This window comes from Phyllobates terribilis, unplaced genomic scaffold (genome assembly GCF_046119375.1).
Source record: "Phyllobates terribilis strain yellow unplaced genomic scaffold, ASM4611937v1 Scaffold_7__3_contigs__length_470593459, whole genome shotgun sequence".
NCBI lineage: Eukaryota > Metazoa > Chordata > Amphibia > Anura > Dendrobatidae > Phyllobates > Phyllobates terribilis.
In genome coordinates this window covers 328,171,216-328,197,978 of record NW_027362767.1, presented here as the reverse complement: position 1 = coordinate 328,197,978, position 26,763 = coordinate 328,171,216, and positions in this window count along the sequence as shown.

The window sequence follows — 26,763 nt, the reverse complement described above, 5'->3', positions numbered from 1 at the left end:
CGTCTTTTCCAAGGGGCATTAATACCGTCTTGTTAAGCTACCGCAACCTCCACGACTCTTCCAACGGGCATTGCATTTCCTCCTCATTTTAGTCAGCTTTTGCTTTTCAATTCATAGGCGAACACTAAGGGAGACCCACTCCACAATAATGGGTAGAAGGTTTTCAGTACGCTGTAATCCACATCTGTTTCAAGGGGCATTGCAGTTCCTCATAATTTTTGGAAAGCCTTCCATTCACTGCTTAGGCCAACAGTGCACAGGAGACCCAGTTGCTATAAATGGAAAAAATGGTTTAGTTAAGGCCCTCTGACCTCCATGTAACTTCCAAGGGGCATTGGAGTGCCTCTAAATTTTTGGTAGGCATTGCACTCACTGTATAACTGTGTAGCTGAACCACTCCTTTTGGTACAGAAACATATTCTACAAGACATGTGTGGTTGTCTGGCCTGATATTGATGTGAATGGTCCCTATTCCTCCTGCTCTTTCTCCTTTGCCACCACCTCATCCATCATTTATCACCTGAAGCTTTGTTTTAATGGGAGTCATAGAACTGGGATAGAAGCAGGAAAACATCCAGCAATCCTCGGAGGAGGAAGGATATGTGCCAAAACGCTGACCACCTCAGGCCTAGCCGCTACTACATAATTGCGCTTGCATTCCAAGAAAACAAAGCAGATGCTAACTTCTATCATCATCATGCTCCTCACCTTGGCACTCTCAGCTCCCCTGATGGAGAAGCCAGGGCCCACCGGAGGAGGCTGGTTCTCTGGTGGGCTCGTCTAATGCTGCCCTAAAGCAGGCCAGGCTAAGAAATATGTGTGGGAAGGTAACAGGAGAAATATGGACGGCTGGGGACCGTTTATGGACACCCGGCCGCCCCCAGGCGGCTGGGGACCGTGTGTGGACACTCGGCTGCGGGGCGGCTGGGGACCGAGTATGGACAACCGGACTCCCCCTGGCGGCTGGGGAACGAGCGTGGACACCCGGCCGCCGGGTGGCTGGGGACTGAGTATGGATACCTCGCTGCCGAAGCAGCCATGACTTAGTGGCCAGCTTCGGCCTCCTCTAAACTAAAAGGCCCCATTTCAAGTGAAAGCTAGCAGTATGGTATTGCAGCCTGCGGGTGGGTGGGTGGTTGGTTGGCTGCATATTTGCGCTTGCATTGCAAGGAATGGGGGAGGTACAATTGAACACTGCCCTGGGACAAGTTCTTGCACGGGGATAGTTGCAAGTCTGCATCTTCAGATGCGGAAAGGATCACTTCTGATGGGCACACTTTTAGGCAGTGACCTGGGTGTCAGAGATGCTTCCAGGGGTCTTCCCTATGCTGTTCCCATGTCTTTTCAGCACTGTATGCATGTGTCACACAGCACATGTCCAGATTAGATTGTAAAATGTTAAAATGACATTTCCCGGTGAATGCATTTGTCACGGTTGAAAGCAATACAAAAGTGCAAAAACGCATAAAAAATGCTACTTGTGAACATAGCCCAAGGTGTGGAGGAGTATTTTTTTTTTTTGTTATTTATTTTACCTTATACACAAGTCTTTACCCTGGAAAGGAACTTCCTTAACATATTTCACAGGAAAGCAGTTTCAGTTTCGTTTTTGAACGTTTTATTGTGAGCCCTTAAAAGTGGCTTAATACCTCTGACCACATTGTTGACAGCAGTGACCTGGGGGTCAGAAATGCTTCCTGGGGCGATCCCCATGCTGTCCCCATGTCATTTGAGCACTGTCACTATCGTTTTGGGCACTTGTTAGGCTTTTAAAAGACTGCCGGGGGTGCCGCCGCAAAAATGCTCGGGTCTCCCATAGACTAACATTGGGCTCGTTGCACGGGTCGAGCACCCGAGTATCACGGTGAGCTCGGCCCGAGCTTCGAGCACCCGAGCATTTTAGTGCTCTCTCAACACTAATTACTAACCATCCATTCACTATTCTGCAGTGTGAACACAAATAACCCCTGGAGACACAAGGAATCACTAAGGCTTTATTAACTTCTTACTTAAGGTCTCATTCACACGTTCAGTATTTGGTCAGTATTTTATATCAGTATTTGTAAGCCAAAATCAGGAGAGGGCCTAAGACCACAGCCCCACTATCAGTATTTGGTCAGTATTCGGTAAGTATTTTTTTTCAGGAGTGGGAGACAAAAACCAGCAGTGGGTGATAAATGCAGAATTGGTGACTTGTTTCTATTATACCTTTTCTCTGATTGTTCCTCACCTGGTTTTGGCTCCCACTCCTGAGAAAAAATACTGACCAAATACTGACCAAATACTGATAGTGGGGCCGTGGCCTTACATGATTTAAATGCTATTTACCTGCAGATTAATCCTATATCTGCAGGTAAATAGCGTTTCAGGAAATCAAGTGTTTCCTTGAAAGAATGCCTATTTTGGTAATCAACTATTCTGGAGCATCCTTTAATTAGAAATCTGTGTTGTGTTGTCCCTCTGTTATTCCTCCTGGTAAGTTATAAATAAATTCACAATTGGGAGATACCATTGAGTTTTTATAGGGGTTGATCCTACACAGTGGTAATGCCATAACTGATTGGATAGTGTCAGATTGTGCAGAACCCCCCCCCCACACACACACACACCTCTCAAATTGGTAACACCCAATTGTCAATCTGTTTATAAATTTGTAGGAGAAACAATAGCGGAGTGACACATTACAGTTCTAAGAAAAACTGCTAGTTCTCAGGCAATATTAGTATTTACAAAAACAGACATCTCACAGGAGGACCTTTCTTTTAATAATGGGTCCAAGGAGGTGAGAATATGAAAAAAAATAGATACTCATGTCCCGGACCAGCTCAGCTGCTCAATGTTACATCCCCCCAGATCAACAAGTGGTAGAAGCATTCTATAAGCACCCCCTGACAAAGCTTGATGCGAAACTCACGTTGGGTGCCTTTTTCTTTGATAGGTAAAGTGTACTTCATGCCACAATGCATTATTATCATTATGTGAACTTTCATGTGATATCACTCTCTCGTTTATCTGTATGTACTTTAAAGGGCCTTAACTTATACAGCTCTGGCTATTTTAGCCTGTTCCTTTTGAGTATCTGTGTCACCCTGACCTGGATGCCACAAAATGTATTAAAGCTGTGTCTGAGAGCAAGGGGGAGGTTCTCTAGTCAGGGGAACATTGCATGCAATGCCTCCTGTCTCAGGCCAGTAGGGGGAGCAGGCTGCCCCTATAAAAACTGGTGCTGGGGGCAGGGTTAGGGAGAAACCAGATGACCTGTCTCAGGACTGAGAGGTGTCTCAGCAGAGCAGGGACAGACAGTTGCACTGCACCTAAGAGGAAGTGTGGCAGGAGGAGAGCCACAAGCCAGAGACAAGAGGCGAAGAGAGCCTGTCTTGGCAGAGAAAAGACTTAATTTTACCAGACTTTGGTGTCTGAGGCTGGAAGGATTCCACATCCCCCAGCAGAGAACCAGTCCGCAAGGGACTGTACATTCCTTGGCCTAAGAAGCCTGGAGGCCCTGCCACAACCGAAGGGACCAGTAAAGCCGTACAAGGCTGGGAGCAGAAAGGAACCCACGTCGCAGGCCATACAGGCGAGAAAACACCGAAAGCTCGGAAACGTGGGCTGTTACCCTATCAGGAGGAGATAGCCAGAAGGAGCGCAGAAAGCACGGTAGGCCTACACCCTCACCCTGACCAGGGCCAATTTCCCCGTTGCTCTCAGACATCCAGGTCCCCTCCTAGCTGGGACTGTTTATGGGTCAGTTTACCTGTTTCAGTAAAGACCCTGAACTGCAACCTGTTGTCTGTGTGCTCCTTGCTCCTCCAGCACTATCAGCACTGGGACTCTCACTACCATCACTCCCACCATCCACTACACTGCCCTGGGGCCGCACTCTTCCCGTGGGGAGTCACACCATCCCAGCTGCACATATCATCAGCCCCAGCGGTCTGCCTTGCAGCGGCGGTTCCTAATGACCGCAAATCCACGGGTGGCGTAGTCGGACATAATCAACAACACGTAACAGACTACCATTGGCCTGACCACCCTGAGCCACGGACCGGGCAGCCACTACTACCCCCATCGTTCCCCTAATTGCCCGGATCCGAGTGCCCCACGGCCCAGGGGGCGAGTCAGCTTTGGCGTAGTCGGCAGGATTTCGTGCCTGCAACCACCGGGTACTGCGTGCCTGAAAAAGACTTTTGTAACTTACCTGTGGCGAAGTTTCCCGCCGTCCGGAGTCGTTTCCCGCCATCCGGAGCCGATTCCCGCCATCAGACGCCATCTTGGACCGTTTCCCACCGTCTTCTGCCGTCTTCCCGCCATCCGCAGCGGTTTCCCTCAGTCGGACGCCATCTTCAGGACGCCGCGCGGGAAGAAGAGGGGCGTGGACGTCCAAAGCGCGCGAGATCCGAAGCTCCGCCCCACGCACCGACGCTGCGCAAGGTCCTGGAAGGGAGCGAGAGCGACGCTGACGTCATCAGGACGCGACGCCAGGTCCTCGTCCATAGCAGCAGCAGCGGAGCCGCAGCCTACAGAAGAGGATCGTCGGAAGGTAGGCCACGCTTGACTAGGGGGGAGGAAGATGTCGGACACAGAGGCCCCCACTACCACCAACGCAGCTGCAGCAGCGGTGATGCCCTTTCCCTTGCCCTACATCCCTGGAGCGGCCTGGCTGCCCAAGTGCTCAGGGGAGCCCCATGCCCTAACTGACTTCAAGGAAAGGCTGTACAGTTTGTTCCACGTTTACCCCCTGACAGAGGAACAGAAGGTCAGCATACTAACAGGGCAGTTAACTGGCGCAGCCCAAAGGGAGGTAAAATCATGGCCCACTGAAGAGAAAAGGACTGTGAAAGGTATTCTGGCCCGGCTGCGGGGTACCTTTGACACACGTACCTCCGCTGAGATTAAAATGAGGTTCTATGGATGTAAGCAGCGGGCACAGGACAGCATCAGAGACTATGCCCTAAATCTGCAGGAAGCCCTGAGGGCTATTCAACAAACTGACCCTGGCAGTGTGCAGGAAACGGATAAGCTGCTAACAGAACAATTCATAGAAGGTCTGCTGTCTAGCGCCCACAGGGCCCAACTGCGCCTCATGTTCTTTCAGAACCCCGACCTGACCTTTGCCCAATTTAAGGACAGAGCCATAAGGGTGCTCCGTGAATCTGCAACCAGTGGCGCTATAAACCCCCGGCGCCCTGCTATCAACTACCACCAGGAGGCGGCGCCCTCCTCTATGGACTCCGTGGAGGCTGATGCACAGGCCCTGAACCAAGCCCCGTCGAAAGACCTGCACCACCAAGTCCAGGAGCTGACCAGGAGCGTCGCGGCGTTGACCAGGACCGTCCAGGCGTTGCAAGTGGACCCGTCAAGACCCATCGAACCGGCTTCAAGTCCGGAGGATGTCCCGTGGCGTCGACAGAGGAGGATCCCGTCGTTCCGAGGGAGGCCCACAGACCGCTACGCAGAGGATGGACAACCCATTTGCTGTCGATGTAACCCACCCAGACACATTTCCAGGTACTGTAATTTAAACGGGTCCAACCTGGGGCAGAGGGCCAACCCCCAGGCATAAGATCACCAGGCCCTTACAATTGGCGTAATAAGTACGTTGGGGGGCGCCCGGTTTTACCCGTGGTGCTGGACGGTATCCCCATGAGCGCCTTGCTGGATACTGGGTCACGAGTAACCACTATCCCTTATGTACTTTTTAAGCAGTATTGGACTGATGCTGATATCACACGGTATCCAGACAGTAACTTGAGCATCATCGCCAGTAATGGCTTACCCGTGCCGCAGATGGGGTTCAAGGAGATGACCATTAAAATTGGTAAAGTTGAACTACCGGCACAGGGAGTGATTATTGTGGACATTGACCGTCGTGAAAGTCACCCTAAAATAACTGTGGGTACTAATGTAATTGAAAATTGTCTTTCAGAGGTAATTGTAATTCTACAACAGGTGGCGGTGAATGCTAGTTCCAGCCAACAGAGAGTCCTCAACAAGGAGATAAAAGCCCTGATGAGACGGCAGCAGGTAGAACTGTCTGGTGGTGAGATCGGTAGCGTAAGACTGAGTGACCCATTCCCCATTTCCATGCCTCCCAAAAGTGAAATGATGATCTGGTGTCGGACTGCAATCGGGTTGAGAGGAAGAGACTACCAAGCCATGGTAGAACCCATGTACTCAGACAGCAGGCCCACCATTTTGACAGCCCGGGGGGTGGTTGATGTCCGTCATGGGAGGGTGCCCGTTCGCATCCTCTACATTGGGGAGAGGGAAGTACACTTACCCAGGTACGCTACACTCGCCAAACTGTTTGTTGTCGAACACAAAGCTATCAGGGCCGTGGAACCCTTGCCTCCATCTCCTCAGGCGGAGGGTAATGGCTCCCAGAAACAAAAGGAGGACTGGTGCCAGAAACTCCACGTGGGTGCTGACTCCACTCCCCTGCACCAAAAACAAGGAGTCTACCGGGTGGTACAGGAGTACGAGAGAGTCTTTAGTAAGCACCCGCTAGACTTCGGCAGAGTAAAAGGGATAGAACACCACATCCCCACAGGGAGCCACCCACCAATAAAAGAGAGGCACAGACCTGTACCCCCTGCACATTATCAGAACGCCAAGGGTATGCTGCGGGAAATGAAAGAAGCTGGAGTCATTAGAGATAGCTGTAGCCCCTGGGCAGCCCCCTTGGTTCTGGTGAAAAAGAAAGACGGCACCATGAGAATGTGCGTGGACTATAGACAAATCAACCGTATCACCCACAAAGACGCATATCCGCTGCCTAGAATAGAAGAGTCTTTAGCCGCACTAAAATCAGCTAACTTCTTTTCTACTTTGGACCTTACTAGCGGGTACTGGCAGGTTCCTGTGGCAGAGGCTGACAAGGAGAAGACCGCCTTCACCACCCCGATGGGACTGAGTGAGTTCAACTGTATGCCTTTCGGGCTCTGCAACGCACCAGGGACCTTCCAGCGGCTGATGGAATGCTGTCTAGGGAACCGAAACTTCGAGACGGTCCTCCTTTACCTGGACGACGTGATCGTCTATTCGAACACCTACGAGGACCATCTAAAGCACCTGGCCGAGGTGTTCGAAGCCCTGGCAGGCTATGGCCTGAAGGTAAAACCATCGAAGTGTCACCTGCTGAAACCAAAGGTCCAGTACCTAGGGCACGTGGTAAGCGCGGAAGGAGTGGCCCCCGACCCTGACAAGGTCACGGCAATCAAGAGCTGGCCAAGCCCCTCGAACATCAAAGAGGTGAGACAGTTTCTCGGATTGGTAGGCTACTACCGAAGGTTCATCCCCGGGTTCACTAAGATGGCAGCTCCTATGCAGGACCTCCTGATCGGACAGTCTAAGTCCCGAAGTCAAAAGCCACCCTTCAAGTGGGATAAACCGGAAGAGGAGTCCTTCCGCCAGCTAAAGATGGCCCTTATGGGGGATGAGATCCTGGCCTACCCTGATCCACACAGATGCCAGTAATGTGGGACTGGGAGTCGTACTGTCCCAAAACCAACAGGGCAGAGAACGGGTGATCGCATACGCCAGTCGGAAGCTGAGGCCCACTGAGAGGAACCCGGAGAATTACAGCTCCTTCAAGCTAGAATTCTTGGCGGTGGTGTGGGCCGTGACAGAACGCTTCAAGCATTACCTGGCCTCCGCAAAGTTCACCGTGTACACGGACAACAACCCGTTGACACACCTGGACAATGCAAGACTGGGTGCCCTAGAACAGCGGTGGATGGCCCGTCTCTCCAACTATGACTTCGTGATCAAGTACCGGGCCGGCAAAACCAATGCCAACGCTGACGCCCTATCGAGGATGCCTCACTTACCTGAAGGTGACGAAGACCCAGAAGAGCTGGAGGAGGTAGAACTCCCCGCGTTTCACCGGTATGGAGCCGCTCAACACTCTCACCGCGTGAAGGAGGAGGATCTAACAACTGCGATGATCAATCCCCTACCTCACCACAGCTGGGCCGAGACCCAAGATAGTGACCCTGCAGTCCGCCTGGTGAAAGATCTGCTGACCCGGGAAGACGCCCGCTTAGATCCAGATGCCCCAGAGGAAGCCAAGCAGCTATGGAAGGAGAAGAGCAAGCTGTTCCTCTACGAAGGCAAGTTGTGCAGAAGGATTGTCAACCACCGGACGCACGAGCTGACCTGGCAAGTTGTGGTTCCAAGGCGGGATGCAGCTATGGTCCTGGGAGCTTACCATGACAGAGCGGAGCACTTCGGTTGGAAGAAACTGGAGTTCCTACAAAGAGGAAGGTTCTTTTGGGTCGGCATGAGAGGAGCTGCAGAAAAATGGTGCAGAGACTGTGGCCCTTGTCACCTGAGGAGGAAGGACCGCACCAGCCAGAAGACACCCTTGAGGCCCATCGTCACCACGCAGCCTCTTGAGCTGGTAGCTCTGGACCATGTCAAATTGGCTCCCAGCCGGTCAGGATACATCTATGCCCTGACAATTGTGGACCACTATTCCCGTTTTCTAGTGGTGGTCCCGGTAAAGGACTTGACAGCCCAAACAGCGGCCAGAGCCTTCCAGCAATACTTCTGCCGTCCACACGGGTATCCGGAACAGGTCCTGACAGACCAGGGTCCAGCGTTCGAGGCTGAAATCTTCCAGGAGTTCTGCAACCTCTATGGCTGTAAGAAGATTCGTACAACGCCTTACCACCCCCAAACCAACGGGATGTGTGAGAAGATGAACAATATAGTCATTGATCTCCTGAAGACGTTGACCCTGGAGGAACGCAGCCTGTGGCCAGAAAAACTGCCGGACCTGATAGACATATACAACAATATCCCGGTGAATGCTACAAACTGCACCCCGGCTTACCTGATGCAAGCCAGACCGGTTAAGCTGCCCGTAGACCTGGAGATGGGAGTCCTAATACCTGAGGACACCTCCCCGGATGCGGACTGGGATACGGAAAGGCAACTGCAGTACAAGAAGGTACATGAGAGTGTGGAGAAGAGCCTGGCCCAGGTGAGAGAGAAGCAAGAAAGACTCTTCAATCAACACGCCCCTGCTAGTCCCCTAGAACCCGGTGAGCAAGTCCTAAAGCGAAAAAGAAGGCTACATAAGTTGGACGACCAGTGGGAAAGGGAACCCTACACCGTACTGCAGTCTGACCACGACAACTCAAAGGTGTGCGTAATCACCAAGGACGGAGGAGAAACCACTAGTGTCGTCTCCAGAGACCACCTCAAAAGGTGCCCCGAGCAGCTCCGTAGTGCAGAAGAGGATCAGAGTGACCTTGAACCCGCAGAGGACAAGGAAGAAATGATCAGCACCGTTCTCGGAGAGTTCCCTCAGTCCTGGACTCGCATAAATGATGCCATAGTGGTACCCATCCTGCATTTCCTGCAACCGGCACAGCAACAACTAACACCAGAGCCGGAAGGTGAAGAGGAGCAAGCGGTTCCAGAGGCAGAAGAGCCTGTACCAGCAGCCCAGGAGAGTCAACCCTCTGCTGACAGTGAGCCTGCCATGCCTGCGGTAAGCCAAAGGACCCGCAGACAGCTGCCTGCCCTACCTGTACACCCAGCTGGTAGCTGTACCCCTAACGCTAGTGGGGAAAGCCAGGTTGGTCCACCACCAGACAGTGTGCTACGTAGATCAACCAGGAGCACAAAGGGGCAGATACCCGCTCGCTGGAGAATATAGAGAGTACTGAAATTGTAAATAACCCTTTTGCTAAATGTTGAATTGTTTGCCAAGTTACATGCATGTTTGGTAATTCTGTGTTTCAGTTTCTTGCAGCTACCGTAAGGACTCAAAGGTTATGGACTTTTTATAACCGGGACCTTGTATGGACTGCGTTCGGAGCCTAACCCAGGAATGAACTAAGACTGTAAAGGACTTGGGGTAGGACAGACCCCCACCTGGTTAAGGCTCCCGTTGTTTTGGTGATATGGACACCCGGTCACAGACCACACTGTGACCTTAAGAACTCAATTTGTGCGTCGTCTGTCTATTAATGTTTTATTGTTATGCATATTGTCTTTGTTTACTGTTTAGTCCCGGAGTACTAAATTTCACTAGGGGGGAATGTGTCACCCTGGCCTGGATGCCACAAAATGTATTAAAGCTGTGTCTGAGAGCAAGGGGGAGGTTCTCTAGTCAGGGGAACATTAGCATGCAATGCCTCCTGTCTCAGGCCAGTAGGGGGAGCAGGCTGCCCCTATAAAAACTGGTGCTGGGGGCAGGGTTAGGGAGAAACCAGATGACCTGTCTCAGGACTGAGACGTGTCTCAGCAGAGCAGGGACAGACAGTTGCACTGCACCTAAGAGGAAGTGTGGCAGGAGGAGAGCCACAAGCCAGAGACAAGAGGCGAAGAGAGCCTGTCTTGGCAGAGAAAAGACTTAATTTTACCAGACTTTGGTGTCTGAGGCTGGAAGGATTCCACATCCCCCAGCAGAGAACCAGTCTGCAAAGGACTGTACATTCTTTGGCCTAAGAAGCCTGGAGGCCCTGCCACAACCGAAGGGAACAGTAAAGCCGTACAAGGCTGGGAGCAGAAAGGAACCCACGTCGCAGGCCATACAGGCGAGAAAACACCGAAAGCTCGGAAACGTGGGCTGTTACCCTATCAGGAGGAGATAGCCAGAAGGAGCGCAGAAAGCACGGTAGGCCTACACCCTCACCCTGACCAGGGCCAATTTCCCCGTTGCTCTCAGACATCCAGGTCCCCTCCTAGCTGGGACTGTTTATGGGTCAGTTTACCTGTTTCAGTAAAGACCCTGGACTGCAACCTGTTGTCTGTGTGCTCCTTGCTCCTCCAGCACTATCAGCACTGGGACTCTCACTACCATCACTCCCACCATCCACTACACTGCCCTGGGGCCGCACTCTTCCCGTGGGGAGTCACACCATCCCAGCTGCACATATCATCAGCCCCAGCGGTCTGCCTTGCAGCGGCGGTTCCTAATGACCGCAAATCCACGGGTGGCGTAGTCGGACATAATCAACAACACGTAACAGACTACCATTGGCCTGACCACCCTGAGCCACGGACCGGGCAGCCACTACTACTCCCATCGTTCCCCTAATTGCCCGGATCCGAGTGCCCCACGGCCCAGGGGGCGAGTCATATCCATCCTCAATACCGTCATTACACACAACATAACTCTGTATTCATTTGTAGTATTCACACATGTGAGTTTTGTTATTATCACTTACCTACGTATTTAATGTGTCTGACTTTGTACGGCTATTTTTATGTTTTTTATTATTATGTTATCCAATAAAGAATATATTTTTATTGATTTTGAGCCTTGCACATTTCTACATAGGTATTCTTGCATTACATAAGCAGCCAATCGGTGACTAAGAATGAAAAAGTAGAGCCAGTCTAAGTGGTGAGTTTCCTTTTTTTTACATTTTCTCACCTTTCTGGGTCCAATAGTAGACAACCCCTTAAATTATAGGCATTGTACTATTCTAGAATCATAAAAATAAATCAGTAAAGAAAACACTCCACAAAACACATTTGTGCTACAAAAACAATGCCTGATACAGTCATGTCAGGGTAAAAATAAAACAATTATAATGTTAAAAATGTATGAAAACAAAAGAATAGGTAATAATCCTTGAGTTCTGACTGGCAGAAATGGATTGGATCCTGAAAGAGTTAAATGTTTTGAAAAGTTTTAAATTGGTTGTTTTTTTTTTCTGGAAGTTTATTTCAGTCTAGTGGCAGATATCCTTAATGTTATCATTTTCAACTTCAATCAGTTGATGTTTCCCTTTCCCTCATTTCACTTTCCTTTATGAATTAAAATGCACTCGGCATATCGGCTGCACTAGGAAGGAAAAACAGATTTAATTCTACCAATGTTCAGGGAGATAAGCGCTTTGAAACTTTAGTTTAATTGTTAAAGTTCTCTGAAATTATCTAATTCTCCGCCTGTTTATTATCAGAACACTCGTAAATTTCTATGTTAAAAGACTTTTATTAGTAATTGCTAAAAATGCTCAGTGCCTGGAACGAAACTAAAAGCGACTCTTAAAGAATTTAGCATGATGAATAAAATCTCTCAAAATTCTGAAAAGTAATATAAAACAATCTTCTGAAAGTGCAGTAATAGTTCAGTAGTCATATCCATTTATCAGAGCCACGATATTTTCATTTAAATGTACTCTACAATAATATCTCATTTTAGTTGAAAAGACTTTATTTTCGTTTAGCTGGTAGAAATTCTATCAAAGTCAGAATTTAAGATAAATGTGCTAGTTGAGATATAGTGTTCACATTGATAGTGTTCAGAACAAGAAATTGGCACTATCCTCAAATATGCGCGGCTCAAAGCATTGGATTCGGTTTGTGGTCATCTCTAGGTCACTCTTTCTGAAAAAGTCTTGTATACATTCAGATGCTTCCCAAAATGAATATATTTTCGTTCTCAGTGAATCAACAGTTATATTGTGCAAATAAAACTATTTTGCAAATTGAATAAATATACAGATTTCATAATCATCCAAGTTTTGGCATTTTCTGGTTCATGAAGGAATCAGTGCCAATGATGGTCCCTCACGGAGGTTCCTAGACCTGAATCCAACTTAGAACCTCTGGGACATTACGTATCAGTGCATCTGACGCCGCCATGTAATGCCATACATTGTCTAGGAACTCACTGAGTCTGTCTACAAATATCTGAAGGGATGTCACAGTGTAGAGGGATCATCCTTATTCTCATTTACACATGGAAACACAAGAAGCAATGGAATGAAACTGAAAGGGAGAAGATACAGATTAGATATTAGAAAAAACTTTTTGACAGTGAGGGTGATCAATGAGTGGATCCATGAGAGGTGGTGAGTTCTCCTTCAAAGTCTTAAAACAGAGGCTGGACAGACATCTGTCTGAGATGGTTTAGTGAATCCTGCATTGAGCAGGGGGTTGAACACGATGACCCTGGAGGTCCCCTCCAACTCCAACATTCTATGACTCTATGAGGCTATGTTCAGACGTTGCATTTTCGCAGCGTTTATGTGCTGTGGTTTTTTATGCAAATTAAAAGCTTCTTTTGACAGTACCAGCAAAAGCTGTGAGATTCCAAAAATCTCATGCACACAATTGCTTTTTTTTTCCTGACTGACATGGAAAACTGCTGTCAATTTTTTCAGCATTTTTGTAGTGTTTTTTCATCATAGAAAGCGATGAGGAAGTGCAAAAATGCAAACCATGCATTTTTGGTGCATTTTTGGTGAAAAATAACTTTATAAAACATGATCTGTAGACAAATGACACATATCATCTGCACCCAAAAGTTGCAGCAAAAAGCAACAAAAAGGCAGCAAAAGCGAGACAAAACCTGCTTTTTGTAAGCAACTTCTTTACTACCAAGAAAGTAGGTTTTGCCTGCAGAAAAAAAGCAATGTGTGAAATGTGTGAAATCTACGTCTGGGAGGAGATTCTTCAGGACACAATCCGACTTCTCATCTCATCAGCAGCATGCCCAGACATTGTCAGGAGTGTATACAGGCATGTGAGGACTATTCACATTACGGAGTCACATTATGAGTAGTTGTGATGAAATTTACACAAACTGACTATGATTTCAATTTTTTACTTTTTTTACCTTAAATGGCTGATGATTTTGGTTTCTATTCGCGCTTAACAAATTACACTATTTGAATCAATAAAAATTTTCAACTCGAATCTTTCATTTATTTATAATCTTTTTGATCGATGTATATACAGTACATGGACAAAAGTGTTGGGACACTTCTCTTAATCATAGAATTTAGGTTCTTCATTTAGTCCCCGTACAAATGCTGTATAAAGTCTGTCTTCTCGCCATGCCGTCTGCACTTACAAACACTTGTGTAAGAAAGGCTTATACTAAAGATCCCACTGATACCAGCGTGGTACTGTAATAGGACGTCACCGACGTAACAAATCAGTTTATGAATTTTGTTCTTCCTAAATATTCCAAAATCAACTGTGAGTGTATTAATAAAAAGTGGAAACATTTAGAAAATATATAGCAGCTTAGCCATGAAGTGGAGACCATGTAATGTTGCAAAGCGAAGTCGACCTCGTGATGAAGTGCATAATGCATAAAATGCTCGCAATTACAGAGTCTTTCTCTGGCATTAACATCAGCACAAAAAAACATGGAGAGCTGGGAGCTTCATTGCATGAGTTTCTACAGCCAATCAGCTGCATGCAAGCCTTACATTACCAAACACAATGCCAAGCAATGGATGGAGTGGTGCAAGGTCACTCAGCTACTTGACTCTGGAGTAGTGGAAATGTGTTCGGTGGAATGACAAAATCTAGATGAATCTGAGTTTAGTAAATGCCAGGAAAACATCACTTGTCTGACTGCATTGTGCCAACTGTAAAGAGTTGAGGAGGAGGTTTAAGGCTGAAAGGTTGTTTTCAGGAGTCGACATAGGCCCCTTAGTTCCAGTGAAAGGAAATCTTAATGCTTCAGCATACAAGACATTTAGACAATTGTGCAGTACGCTTCCAACTTTGTGAAAAGAGTTTGGGGAAGGTCCTTTCCTATTCCTACATGACTCTTTCCCTGTGCATAGAGCAATATCCATAAAGTTTGGGTAAGTTTGGGCTGGAAGAAATTCACTGACTTTGATCTGAACCTCATTAAACACCTCTGGGATATATTAAAATAGAGATTGTGAGTCGTAACTTCTCACCCAACATCAGTGGCTAGCAACACAAATGCTTTTCTGGATAAATGTACAAATATATCCAAATTCACCTCTAAAATGTTGTAGAAAATCTTCTCAGAAGAGATAAAGTTGTTATAGCTACATAGAGGAATACATTCTATATTAACATCTTTGGATTTAGAATGTGAGGTCATAAAAACTCCTGTAGGTGCAATGTAAAGGCATACTATCAGTGTGAGTTGTAAAGTGAGGATGTGGTGAGCAGAGACTAACACCTCCCCTGATAGTGATGTTTGTTTCTGGGAAGGGATTGGTCTCTGTTCACTGCATTCCCTCTTTATAATATGCACTGATAGTGCGCTCCCTTTCCGGATTGTCACTACTCATCAGAGTCAGTGAGGAAGCGCACTGTCATTGTGCATTAAAAAGAATATCGCACAGTGACAAGGGAGCTCATACTGAACATACATTGGAATTGACAACCAACGCATGCTCAGTAGAGCTGGGACTAGTCTAGTCCCTGAAACGGACGTTACTGATAATGCTTTGTTTCAGGCTGGGGACACAGGCTGTGGCAGTGGTTGTATCCTCTTCCCCCTGATGGCAATTGGTTTGAGTATCCCAGCATGCACTGGGGATTCTCAAGCAAATCGTTATCAAACTGGAGGTAGGTAAAAAAAAAAATAAATAGAGCAGTTAGATAGAGCAGAGAGGGAACGGTAGGGATTTTTTACTTAAAGTATATTAAAAAAGAGATTTGACTATTACAATAAATCGATAGACATTTACTATTAGAATCAATATTAGTTTCGGGCCATGCATCAAAGACTGGCATATACTACACCGGTCTTAAGGAACTGGTGGTTATGTAAATACATTTTTCATGTATTATTAGGTTCCATCAGGCTTATCAGGCTGCCTGACAACATGCTGTTTGTGCATCTTCAGAGTTCTCTATTCAAAATTTTAGATAACAGTTTTGCTTTATCTCTTATGACGAGCTAAGGTGCATTTGTGTTTTAACCACATTTCCTCGGGCAGTTATTAAACATTATGATAGACTACACTATTTGCACAGTAAGAAAAAGATTTGTTATAAGCCTCAAAATAATATAATGCGGATTTAAACATTTTTATTTTTATGAAAAAAATGGGATCTGAAGCAAACAAATAGCTATTTGGTTTCTAGTGATAATTTTACCATAACAAAAAGTAATAGCAGTTAATGTAAATGTATGTCAGCATGGAGAACTTTACTACAACACTTTAGAATCCAACAAAAAATGTAATTACTAGTGTTAAAGAGAACCATCAGAGTTTTTAGATGTAGCATTTAGCAGAGCTCAGAAAGCAAACCACATCCACCCCAGGCTCTCTGTGTACATTGTCTATTGACAGTGAGCTGCTTATCAAAGGAAGGGGCGCGGTCGGACTACTTGACATGGGGCAGCTAGTCTGTGCAGTAATAATGTCCAAGTGATAAAACCTTCATTGTAAGTAAACAACAGCACGCAGCCTAATAAGTGACACATCGCTGAAATCTGTGTCTCAGCCACTATCTCAAACTGTCCTCAGTTTACATAGCAAAAACCTGCTGACAGATTCCCTTTGACTAAGGTAAACCACTAATGCACGTAAAGTCATATTTTTCATACAAAAGGTGTCCATAGCCTTTAAGTATGGCCTAATATTACAGTCTTAAATTAATTGAGTGGAGTAGATGGTGGGATGGGGTGGCACAGCAAGAACCTTAAAGAGTCAAGGTTAAAATGTGAAGGCTTGACTTTGCTAGAGTCAGAGTTAAACTGGTCATAAACATTAGATAGGTGTAGTTCAGCTGACAGCTATCTCTCCTGATTCCCTCGTACACAGAATTGCTCTCTTCAGCTGAGCGTTTCTGCTTTCTCTATGACAGAACTGTTGCCAGGATCATCTGGTAGCATCTTATCTCCCTGTCAAAAAAAAAAAGGATATAGCAATTTATTTCCAACCACCCGTTCCTTATGTGCCCTAACATAATCTGTTGGGCAAAAGTTGGGAAGCACCCGTACATGTTAGATCGTTGGTCGATGCTGCTTAAATTGACGGGTTTGGACTACTTTTATCTAATGTATATTGTGGCTTTTGGAGTGAAGTAGGCCTTAATGGTGGCATCATTGTACATATTAGGATAGCCTTCTAGATTGCACCTTGTAAAGGACTAATTAATGGACAGAGCCGTTGAGAAGCAGAGTCTTTGTAAGAGAGTTAAAGCTCTTGAAAGCAGGTTCTTCAAGAGTCTCTACCTCACAGGAGTGTTGAATCTAATAAGCCTATTGTGAGTTTTAAACTGTCAGAAACCAGGAAGGTTTGCGTGCCAAGGTAGTAGTAGTTGTGATTAGTAAAGTTGAACTGGTTGAATTACATTGGCCTTTTTAAAGGGGAACCACTCCAGAAATCCCCACATTAGAAGTCAATCACTAAGTAGAAGCACCCACTGGACTACAGGTGGCGATACTGAATGTCGTCCTTCAAAACTATATATCAATCCTGCTTTATGCCATGTTACTTACAGATCAGACAGCATATTTTACTTGACAGGTTTGCTCTAATTAGATTATATATCCTTTGATGGTGATGATACATTTTCACTTAATGATAAGGGATTAATTTAAAGTTTAACTCATTTTAGAAAACTTCTGACATGTCAAAAGTTTTGATCAGTAGGGACCAAGTTTTGAGCAGTGCGGGTCAGGGTGGAGAGAAGCCCCCTGACCCCTGGAGCAAAATGGAAAAAGAGCTCAACTGTGCCCCTTTGGCAAAGCAGAGATTATCATGATGTGATGGATGAGATCCGTAGAGTATAAACAAGGTTATTCATTCAACCAATGCGTTTCAATGCCTTTCTCAAGGTGAAAAACCTAGTGAGCTCCTTGGCTTCAATTGGTTCTGTTAGACTCTACTTGGAGAGCGAGCAGAGGACAGCAGAGAATGAGCTTCCAGAAAGTCTGCATGTCAATAAACCTGCGTCTCTATAGAGAGACAAATAAAGTCAATCATGGCTGAAGGGGCACAGCACTCGGTTGAGCTTATCTGACCCTTTGTTTAAATTATCAGTGTTGATCCCATCCCCTCAAACCGCAATGTACACAATTTATGACATGTCAAATGTTTATGAAATCACAGTTACACCTAAAATATGTTGGTATAAATTTACACAAAATTATCCAACTTTTTTTTTTCTTTTTTTTTTTACTATAAGACTAGTTAAAGAAGCTAATTCCAGAACTTCTTGGCTACTTTAACTCTATATAGGTCATGTTAATGTGTTTTTTAAGGAAACCATTCTGTGTAAATGGCATGATGTGTGAAGCCTTGATTTAAGAATAAATGGTGTATCGCAATCAATAATTTTTAAAAGGAAGTCTTCTATTTTCACCTATGCATCTATATGACTTTTTACAACTTGGTGGATAAGCGCTGATCTCAAAGATCCAACCCTACTGTTGGACACAGTTTTGGTGGGCTCTTTGGAAGCTCAAGCTAGCTTATTATACTGTGAGATGTACAAAAATGTGCACACATGCTAACACATTATGTAAAGCCTCTAAAGTGAGGCGATATGAAAAAAATATGGTAATCTTATACCTTTATGAAAACATTTTATTCTTGGAGAATTAAGACATCTACTTGAATCTGAGGTGTAAGGTTTTAGAAGAGAATTAATAGAATTTCTTTAATGGCAACTTTCTATTCTTTCAAAATATTTAAACTTTTTTTTTTGACCAATTATATCTGTAATTTAGATGTATCGAGCCGTAAATATCATGGGACCTAAGGAGAGAAATTACTAGAACTTTTTTCCCAAGTCCACGTCTTGAGACAAACTGTTCTGTCCACTTGAATCTTGCTAAGTTAAAGGACACATAATGTTCTCCATCAATGCAATGGAATTTACTCCTATGTTAGTCCAAAATCAACCTAATTGAGGGCACTAAAATTGGTGTGCAACCTGAGTCATTTATAGCACATTGTCGGGGTGTACCATAAACATTCCATAAATGATTGCTTGCCATTTTTCAGAACTTCCATGTAAACTAATTGCGAAAGCCGCACATGCACTACAATCTCTCCATTCCTGACAGTGCACAATGGGGGGCTGTTGTCTAAATCTGGCCCTATTTTACAGATTTTGACCATATTCTAAATGACTTATCATGCACAGTCGGACTTTAAAGACAGTTGTACTGACAAATTGTAAATTAATCTCTGTCTTCCTATGTGATATGGGCTGAGATTCTATTGATAATATGAGAAAAATTTGTGTTGACTCTTTCCTCCCTGTATTTGAGCATATCCCATTGTGGAGATCTATCATGTCATGAACAACTTTCTAAGTATGCACAACTGCACCTATCAATGTTGGGAAAATCCAACTGACCCTTTCTACATACTGTAAATGATGTCATTTTCTTTTAGGTAACTAAATGGTGCTTACAGTTGATAGGTAATACTATACATTTATTCCACGGAATAACAGGGTATTTTATTACAGGGTATTTGCTCATTTTGTTTTTATCTTTGATTCTGTCTGTGAAAAGGCCACAGAGTGAATGCACACCTATGAATTGCACTTATACCAACAAAGACTTTGTCTCATTTTTTGGATTTATTCCATGGAGTAACTTTAATTTATGAACATACCATACCAAGCATCTTTCTGCCAGGTAACTCCACTGAGTACTGTTGAACTCAATTTTTCCATTTTTCCACAAATTCTGGTTCGAAAATTATATGACTTTACAGTTGGCGCTGCAGGTGACCAACTATTTTGTTTTAAGGAATGGAGTCATTGGAAACAAAATTCTTTAACATGATAATAAAATCTTATTGTGCTATATCGATACTATTAGTTTTTTAGAAGTGCTCAAAATTTCCCCCTACACAGTCACATTATCTTCACATTGGCCACATCAAACAAAATAATTGGGTCTTTCAAGGTCAGCTTAGAAATTACTGACTGTTACATCTGAGACAGAACAGGAATACAAGAACATCATTTATAGTAAAGATTCAAAGATTTGCGCAGAGCTGCCTCTATTACATTTTGTAATAAAACGGCAACGTTACACAAATGATGTATAGGCACGCTGGGTTAATAGTGTAGTTTGCCACTGGTTAGTTTACAAATTGCTACATCTGTACTTTTTTATGGGATATTTCTTTGAACTTTTAGATATGTCAATTCTTGCATATTAAAAAAAATCTGATTTTAAATTTAATGTATTTTGCTATTGTCAAATTCTACATAGTACTTCCACGATCTACCAAACACTGGAGATCTATTACCTGTAGCATGTCACCAACCCTTTGTGTCAGTTAATTGAATCACTAAAAAATACAGAATGAACAACAATGCTGCACATATTTTAGTATTTCCCAGGAGCACAAAGTGTCAAACTTCCATAATATAAACTGCAAGATCCGTTATTCATGTGTTCAAGCCAATCAATCCCTTTGCAACCAATTATATTTTGTTTTAACATACATGAATCTTATATACTAGCGCAGCTTTTGTTGTCTAGAGACCTTGTTAAATGAAGCTTGAATTTTCTCGTAAAAGAAAACACATAAAGCCCTATTACCTTTATGTTGTCGTGTGGGAGTTGAACTTTGTCACTTCTACTTTTATAGTATGCACGGTGGTCAAGTATTTTTAGGCAAGGACTGAATCCCAGAAATTTCCACTTTGTATGGGGTTAAGTGCAATGTGTCACTTATGCCAGCTACATACCACTTTTGGGGATTTCATTACTTAAGATTATTTGAAAGTGTGAACATGTGTCTGCTATTCATAAGTAGTGTTGAGCAAATTTGTTCGGCATTTCAAATTCGGGTTCGTGTTCGGGGTTCCGGCTTGTTCGCGACAAAATTCCGCTCCGCCCAGGAACATCCCTGATTTGCCACGCTGTCAAGCAGATAACATCTGCGTGACAGCATGGCAAATCAGGGATGTTCGTGGGCGGAGCCAATTTTTTGTTACCTGCTACTGTTGTCTGCGTGACAGCGTGGCGAATCAGGGATGTGTGGCGCCCCTGAGGGTTCAGTCGCCACAGGGGTACTGCACCTCAGATAGAGGTGTGGTATCTCCTCTTCCAGGTAAGGATGGAGCATCACTCAGGACACCACTTCACACTCAACACTACACCACTCCTGTCCTGTAGGTGGCCTAAATGCACCAGGGTGCTGCCCCGCCCCGGGATAGAGGAGATGGGGGGGGGACCCAACGATAGGGGGAACCTAGTAGTGGGTGAGGGTGGAGGACACACTTACAGGAAGCATTGATAGCAACATATATAATAAATGGCCATCTTTAGTTCAAGGTCCTTTGATTGTGGTCTTCTGTCAGGGTCCAGCAAGAGTCTGTAGCTGGCTGAAGATTCACAGTCCTCGTTCTCAGGCCTTGAGACGAGGAGCGGGTCAGAGTTAACCAGTGTCTCTGCCTGGTCAGGGTCCCATTCTAAGAAGGCCTAGGAGGGGAGCAGAGGAGATAGGCTCCACAGGCAAAAGGATCCCAGGGGGATACGGACGGAGCGGAGTCGCCACCTGTATTCTTCACTCTGGCCTAGCCAGAGGGATTCCTGCTGCAAGAGGGGTGACCGGCCCCCGATATCTGACTGTGTACTTCACATCACTGTTGGAAAAGCCTGGCGGCTTAGTGGATCCCAAGGAGGAACACAAGCGGGAGGAGAAGGAGAAGGAGAGGAACACACTGAAGGGGTCTTGACAGGTGCTCCTGATCTACCTGGGAAGTGCTGAACCCCCTTCCTGGTGGCCGCAGTACGCTGTGTGTAGCAGAGAGAAGCTTTGCGGCTGAAAGTTCATCTAAAGTGAGTAAAAACCTGGATGACTTAATTTACCGCCTCCGCTTGGTTATTCCCGCGCGGCACTGCACCCACCATCCCTCCACACTGCTTATCAATCACTGCCCTGAGGCCTACTCCACCTGTGGGGAGTAGCACCAACCAAGCTGCCAGAACATCAGCCTCAGAGGACTGTTGCAGCGCTGGTGGCCTTCACCAGAAACCACAGGTGGCGTAGTCGAACAACCACACATCCAAAAGCCCATTATTTTCATGTGACAGCCCGGGGCACGGACCGGGTCACGGCCACGACGACACCCCGCACCACCGCCCTACTTAGGCCCGGCACCGAGTACCCCACCGCTCAGGGAGGGCGTCACAGATGTTCGTGGGCGGAGACGGTTTTTTGTTATCTGCTACTGTTATCTGAGTGACAGCGTGGCAAATCAGGGATGTTCGTGGGCGGAGACGATTTTTTGGCGCGAACAAGCCCGAAACCCCAAACACGAACCCGAATTTGAAATGCCAAACAAATTCGCTCAACACTATTCATAAGTCATGGATGTAGATGAGAACAAGTGACAAATAGAAAGAAGCCTTTGTTGTGAAGAACCCCTTTTTATGAATTTTACTTTGGATTTTAGTAGCCACAACAGTCTAAGTATGGGATGTCAATGCCATGGGAGTCCTATGCAAGTGACTACTCCTGACTCTCGTGATTCCATTATCAGCAGATACTGTCTTGTTTCAGCTCTGTAAGTCACTGCAAGAGCTCATTGCACTCAATCCCCAAAGGTCAAGGTGATTTTTTTGTCCCTTAGCCGTGAAAAGAGTTCTACAGCAATATCAGGAACCACTAGTTCCTCCGTGGATCCTCGCAGCTTCCACTACCCTTCATAGAATTCCACTTATTCCCTAAGATGTAGGTCAATACACAGGGAGTGTAATGCACCAAGGAGTATCAAGGGTGTTTATTCACTGGGGGAAATTGGCAGAGCTTCAAATGGCAACTTTTAGACCAAGGGAAGAGCAGATAGATCCTCTGAAACACCACTCTTACAGTATCACCACTCATAAAAATGTATTTTAATAAGAAATATTTTACAGATAATTGTAAAATCATAACCAAAGAAATGGACCAGCACACCAGTTGGAATTTTTGCAGTATGTAGGTGCAGTTTCATACTGTGGCCATTACTAGACAAAATCTGGGATAAAAACAATGAGCAAATACTCTGCTGTAGGTAAATTAATAGTAATAGTACATGTAAAGAACATAAAGCAATTAGTTGATACCATTTTTTGATAAAAAAAAGCATAAAACCCATCCCACCACAACAAGGTGCACCCAATTAGAATGATCCCTAACTCCAGTACTTTACCTGACTATGTAGCAGCAGGCCTCAAAATAGGCAGAGCTGGACCCAGACCTAACAGTTTCTTCACACCTGTCCATGGAAAGCTATACAGACAAGATGCACAGCCCAAAAAAGGCTACACTCCTATATGTACAAAGTACAAAAAACAAAAGCAAAACCAAAGAAATGAGTCGGTATGAGTGCAATGTGTAGGTGCACATTCACACTGTGGCCATTAACAAACATAACCTAGAATAAAAACAATGAGCAAATACCCTTCAGTAAGTAAGTAAATAAATAAATAGTAATAGTACATGTAAATAACATAGGGTACTTGATTGAAACTATTTTGGTCGTATTGTGCCACTGGTCAGTTTATGTAAATGGATCCTTAAAAAGGTAATTAGATAACATTCTGGTGATTAGTGGGGTCTCAGTGGTCGGATCCACACAAATCTAGTATTTAGTAACTATACTGTGGACAATTGATAACTAATTGTTACTGAAATAGCCCTTTATGTTGTACCATTTAAAATTTTAAGCACAGTAAATGTGTCATCATAAAGAATAGTAATTATAACTAAAGCTGGTCATGTGGGATAGCATAAGAAACATGTAGACATTCAACAAAGCTAAATGGACACTGTGGATGTTATAATAGTGAGAAGTAAGACAAATGGCTACCTGTCCGCTGTGGTACTGCTTATAAGCAATGGAAGCAAAGAACTGAACCAGACCTGCCTGGAGATACTCAGCCTGTACCCAAACACATCTGATTAATAATGGATGGGTATAATCATCTCATGTGTATTTCACTGTATTTCATACCTATAAAATCAGTATGGTTAGTGTAAGCCTATCATGTTCTACAGAGACCGCAAAATTATTCAGCACTATGACCCCATCTTGAAATAGTTACTTACTATACTGTTTAATAAGGAGTTGCCCACTATTGGCCAACCCCTTCTTAAATGCAAAAGTTACCCAGATAAAATGAAAAAAAACAAACAACATATATTCACCTCCCGGACCGGCACCGTTCCAGCTATGTTGGCACTATGTCTCCCTCCGGTCTATCAGTGGCCAGAATACTAACTCTAATAATACATTTACGAACAGTGAGTGATGATGTCATTGCTTGAGAGTTCACAGGAAAGTCTTCACAGGAAAGTCATCACAGTATTCGAAATCTCCTTGGATTTGACCTTGCCTCTGGCATAATGCCGTAATATGTCACGGAAATCCATGGTGACATCTCACATCCTTACATTCATTTGTGGTTAGAATGTATTACTGTGCAGATCATTTAAAAATGGAATTGTACAAATGAATGAATTAAAAACAAAAACTAAACTATCATGTGGGAAAAAAGTAACAATAAAATGTGACAGTGCCTTTACCAAGATCATGAACATTTAGATGTGATTATTAGAGATGGGCTGATCTTTTGAAATTCGAACTCAAGGACTTTCACAAATTTTTCCCAAAAATGAGATTTGCGTGAATTTCAATACTGACTAGCTTTTAATTCTTAGACAAATACATGTGGGGGAGAGGAGAGAGAGCGTTGCTGACCATAAGAGTTTACACTCTACAGACAAAAGAGAGAAAGAGAGAGAGACGACCCTGCCGATAATAAGAACTTACACTCTGAAGGGAAAAGAAAGAGGACCCTCCTTACCATAAGAGCTTATACTCTAGAGTCTTACCCAGTGACTCTGTAGATGGAAAATGACTCTGCCGTACAAACTGTGTTCCACTGTGAACCATTGATTTGTGATGGGACATGTACTGACCATCACTGTACAAGGTATGATAATCCGCTAGATGTCATAGCTGCAGGGCATTATGGGGATGTCTGTGCAGCAAAGCAAAATTACTCTAGCCCACTCTCTGATGATCAGCAGTGTGGGAAATGGCACTAGGCAAGTTTTTTCTTCTGCCATGTATCGAATCTAAAAATGTTCAACTTTAAAGTGAAACCGCAAATTTCCCAAAATTCGACTTGAACTCGATCTTCTGCAAATTGATCCGTTCATCTCTAGTGATTATGAATGTTACTGTTCTGGTAATTTGTAGAATTTTACTTTTTATGATCTAGACTTATTTTTATTATAAGGACATGTATTTTTCATCATTGCCATGCCTTGTAAATCTTTAACGACACTTGCATGAAGGTACACACAGAAGCTTCTCTGTTTTCTTTTCTGTTCTCCACTGTACATCTATCAATTCTCTGCTTTTTGTGTCTGCTTGAGAATATGCAAAAAACGCCAACTTTGTGAGTACTGCCCAAGATGTGAGAAATCCAAAGGAGATAAAGAAACGACTTTATTGATACTACTACTTCATCAGGTATATATGTACACATGATGAAGGGGTCCAATCAACTGTGAAACGTGTACTATCAATAAAGTCTTATTCTTTGCCTCCTTTGGATTTTCATGCCCCTGGCAGCACTCACAAATTCCACATTCTTTCCATATCCTCATATCTTGAGTTCCAGGGACCACGGGTTCAGGAATCAGCAGGCATAGCTGCAGCCACACGGAGGAACCATCCTTGCCCTTACACATTGGTGTCTGCTTACCCTTTCCAATGATACGTCTATGGTGTAGTTGTGAATATTATTTTACTTTTTGGGCTCCACCACTTCCATTTGGTATATAATGACTGCCTCTGGCTCTTTTTGTAATGACGACCAAGCAAAGCCAAACTCCCTCAATCCCTTTCTGACTTTCTCAATGCACATGGAAGTTTGTTCGTGAAGGAAACTGATTCCTTCTTAAACTTTAGTTTCCATTTTTCTTTTATTAGGTTTAGATATTACGACAACACTTTATTATACAGATGGGATCTTCTCTCATAAATTGGCAGTGATTAGAGCAGTAAAAATGTTACGTTCTTAGTTAACAATATTTTAATATTACAGAATAATGTCACTTGTGGCCAATAAGCAAGATTTCTTACTGCTTTCCAACACCTTGGAGGTATATTGAGAAAAATAAGATACTCACTGTAAATGTAACCATTCACGTTCTGCTGATCGAAATCTAAAATGAAACCTGCTGCAATGTACTCAGCTGTTGTTATAGAACAAACTAATTATAAAATAACGACAATATCCCAATAATGTATCAGTAATCATTTCTTTATGTACTGTACATCAAGATAGTATTTTTTAGTTTTATGGTCCCATGAGCAGCCCATGAATACGTCTTTAATGACCACTCAGATGTGACCTGTCACTATTGTGCCATTGCTGTTGCAGCAAAATGACTCAGAAAGTGGCCGCTGGCACAGCTTTAGTTCTGTACATCATCGCTCTGTGATGGACTTGTGAAGAGCTCTGAGCTATATACTAAGGTTCACAAACAAGGGATGTGACGGAAGACAAGTACAATGAATTGATATTGGATATATTGGGGATCAAGGGAGAAGATTGAATTTAAATTCACAATTTTTTTTAACAATCTGGCAAATGCGACAAATCAAGCAATACAGCATCACACTGTAAGCGCTAAGATGTCTGCAAACAATGAATATATTAAATTTGAACTGCATTACTACTATATGGAATATACTTATATAAATGAAGGTCCTTAGCACATAAATTGGCCATTCATGAGAGCCCATCAGCCGCGACATGGCGTACCTTTCTTTGATGGGGCCCTAAACCTAATATTTATCAAACATGCCCCTCGCAGGCTATAAGCTTACAAATTTAAAGGGCAGGTAGGATCCACCGGCATTAATTATGAACAGCCTTAAGTTGATGGGAAGAGTTCTCAGTCCAGCCAATTCTGTCACGTGATCCTGCAATGGATTGCTTAAGGATAAATTGTTTTATTTAGTCCCAAACTTTTAAGTGAACTGAAATGACTGGTTTTAGGAAAATAAATATTCCCCCTAAAAATC